The sequence below is a fragment of the Myxine glutinosa genome, chromosome 1 (assembly GCF_964187855.1).
Source record: "Myxine glutinosa chromosome 1, kmMyxGlut1.1, whole genome shotgun sequence".
In the NCBI taxonomy this organism is placed as follows: domain Eukaryota; kingdom Metazoa; phylum Chordata; class Myxini; order Myxiniformes; family Myxinidae; genus Myxine; species Myxine glutinosa.
Window position 1 is genome coordinate 264,765,350 of NC_136261.1, and position 3,764 is coordinate 264,769,113.

Below are 3,764 nucleotides of genomic sequence, written 5' to 3' on the forward strand. Positions count from 1 at the left end.
ATGGCCGACGGCTCATACTTAAGTCGATGCGACTAGGCGAGGATTCGTCTCGAATATCAGTGCCCAAAACCTGACTACGCAGATTTCACACTCCCAGCGATAACTCCTACCGCAGGATGTCCTTTCAGGGAATTCAAAATTCCTTTGCGACCTTCGTTAGACAACGCTCGTTACAGAGCTCGACGTCACGCGTCTTGTCCGAATTTCCTCGCGCCGCTTCTTCCTCTTCACCTCCTTATTCCTCCGGTTCGGTTTCCTGTATCATTTTAAGTTAACCTTTTTAACTTTAGATAACCGTTCCTGAATAATAAACCTTTTGAAGATAATAATAGTACATAATATCAGAACTATGGCAAGGGGGTGAAAACCACAATAACGGAAGTTACGAATCCGTAACACGAGACTCGGCTTTGGCATTGTCATGTCTTATCAATATATGGGAAACTTGCTAGATTCAGCCTCGAGGTGTGTCTCGTGTTATCACGAGACATGTTATCATGTTATCATCATGTTATCATCATGTTATCATCATGTTATCATGTTATCATCATGTTATCATGTTATCATTATATCATGTTATCATCATGTTATCATGTTATCATGTTATCATCATCATCATGTTATCATGTTATCACGTGTTATCCTCATGATATCACCCCCTTGCCGCATTGTCATGTCTTATCAATATATAGGAAACTTGCTAGATTCAACTTTGGCATTTCATGTCTTATCAATATATGGGAAACTTGATAGAATCAGCTTTGGCATTGTCATGTCTTATCAATATATGGGAAACTTGCTAGACTCGGCTTTGGCATTGTCATGTCTTATCAATACATGGGAGACTTGCTATACTCGGCTATGGTATTGTCATGTCTTATCAATACATGGGAGACTTGCTATACTCGGCTTTGGCATTGTCATGTCTTATCAATACATGGGAAACTTGCTGTACTCGGCTTTGGTATTGTCATGCCTTATCAATACATGGGAAACTTGCTGTACTCGGCTTTGGCATTGCCATGTCTTGGGAGACTTGCTCAACTCGGCTTTGGCATTGTCATGTCTTATCAATACATGGGAGACTTGCTATACTCGGTTTGGCATTGTCATGTCTTATCAATATATGGGAGACTTGCTATACTCGGCTTTGGCATTGTCATGTCTTATCAATATATGGGAAACTTGCTAGATTCGGCTTTGGCATTGTCATGTCTTATCGATATATGGGAAACTTGCTGTACTCGGCTTTGGCATTGTCATGTCTTATCAATACATGGGAAACTTGCTGTACTCGGCTTTGGCATTGCCATGTCTTATCAATACATGGGAGAATTGCTAGACTCGGCTTTGGCATTGTCATGTCTTATCAATATTTGGGAAACTTTCTCCACTCGGCTTTGGTATTGTCACTTTTGTCACTTTGTTGTACGTCACTTTTGGCGGCCATTTTTAAAAGAAATGGACGCCATTGTAACTTGTCGAAATTCGAGTTGGCTTATAAGCGGGATTTATAGAGTATCTATATAAGAACATCACTATCAATTTTCATGCTTGTATCACAATGTGAACGGGTTTTGTGTTGGTCGCCTTGGTATATCGGCCTTGTCACACGCCCAACCACTCCACCAAGTTTCGTCCGAATCCGTCCATAACTTTTGAGATGTCCTGCTCAGTGTTCACAGAAACAAACAACACACAGAAAGCGGTGAAAAAAAATAACCTCCGTCCACCTTCGGGAGCAGGGTTAAAACTTGCTATCGCTTGCCAAGCCTTAATAACCATTTGGTTGGAGTGTTTGTTTGAGTGCTTAATCCGCTCGGCGAGCGCCATACAAACTTATTGGTCACTACACACACCCACACACCCGGAGCGGCCTGCAGCCGATATGCTATAATCTGGTGATGAGTCAATTGGCTGTGTGACGTCATGAGCTTTCTCCCACCGTGGCCACGTGACACCACCTTCCAGGATTCCACGCGCAGTATCACTTCCGCTCACGTCGAATAAATAAATAAATAAAACATTCATTAATGATATCAAGGGACGGCATGGGACATGGAGGATCCTTGACATCACTTTGCCTAAAACCATGTGGGGGCAAGGTCACAACAATGACCCCCCTGCCCACAACCCCCAATTCCACGACCCCATAGCGACTGGAAGGAGTCAAAGCGTCAGTGAACAAGATGGTATTCATAGCCGGCGAAGCCAGTGTTGTGAATGAACGCGTACGTATTATGTTGAAAAGGCAGATTTTGCTGGATCCCTTGAGAATTTCGAAGCTTTGACGCACCAAATCGCTCAATGGAGGCCGCCATCTTGCGGATGCGGAAGTATGCATAAAAAAATTGAAAAAAGTTCAATAGGAGTTTGTTTCACCCGTCTTTGCTTGATTCACAATCCAATGCACCTCTAATTTGTAATTAAAATACTTTAAGACCAACCTCGTTCCCCGGGCCCACACGGGCCCTGGTTATCTTCAACGAAAATCGTCACCAAACACCGGAACCAATGAGATTCGAGCATTTGAAAACATATTTCAAAAAAGCTTTTTACCGCATTTCGGAGGCTGAAAACGGCGTCAACTATTCTAAAATTGACGAAGAATTATTTTTTAGAAATCTCGCGGCCGGAGGGGATAGTTTTTCACGGCCGGAAATATATCGAAGTTGAGACCGAATTCACCGAATTAATCAAGGAAATTTTATAAATTTTAATCTCATCCAGAATGCAAATGGTGTCATTTTGAACTAGGTGCGGTACCTACTACACCTACCTACTACCAACTACCTAACCTACTGATGCCATCGTGATGGGTAAAATAGTGGCAAGAGGCTTTGGCTTCGCCGGCTCATTGCGGCGCCGGCTCATTGCGGCTTTGCAGTCGGGTACTGGTAGTCCATTGTATAGAGAGATGAATGGATGTTCTAATTAAAGAGAGATGGAGACAGGTTACGCTTGGAATGTGATTGAACACACCATACCAGAAAGACAGGTAGATTATTCATTCACACAATCTTATTTCAAAATTCACCTTTATTTGTGCCCTCATCTATGACCTTCAAAGTCATTACGGCACATGCATTTTCCACTTCTCGCACACGTACCGTTACAGAAATTTAAAAATAACCTCTCAAAGGTTACACTTACCTTGGAAACAGTAGTCAACCTTGGAAACCTTGTAAACAGAAACAGTACTGTCAGGTGTACGGCTGTACATGAAATATTGCACTGTTTAATATCGTTGTTATCTCCACCACCGAAAGGTGGACGTAGGTTGTGTATTCACCCAATGTTTTTTTTGTTTTTTTGTATACCAAGTCGAGGCTCGTGTAAGAACTAACATATAGAACCTGCTAAAAAAGGAGCAGGAGACAAGGGGGGGAGAGAGAGGGAAGCGCAACAACATTAGGGAACAGGCACATCGAGATATCTATGGAAAAGTGGATCTGGGGTGAATTAAGCGGGGGTAGAAAAGATCAAGGTTGTGGATGGGGGAACATAAGAGATGGTGGTGAACAGCTGTTTTAAAGAACTGGAGGGAGGAGGGGGATTGAGGAGAGTGAGGGAGTTTGTTCCACAGGCGGGAAAAAAGAGGAATGAAAGAGTGAAGGTGAGCAGAGAGTCTTGATTTTGGCAGTTTCACCATGAGGGTTGCTGGGAGATCTTGTGCGACCTGTAGGAATATTTGGGGGACAAAGCCCAGAGAGAGCTGGGGGAGCAAGGCCGGAGAGGAGTCGGTAGAAGACAGAAAGACCAAC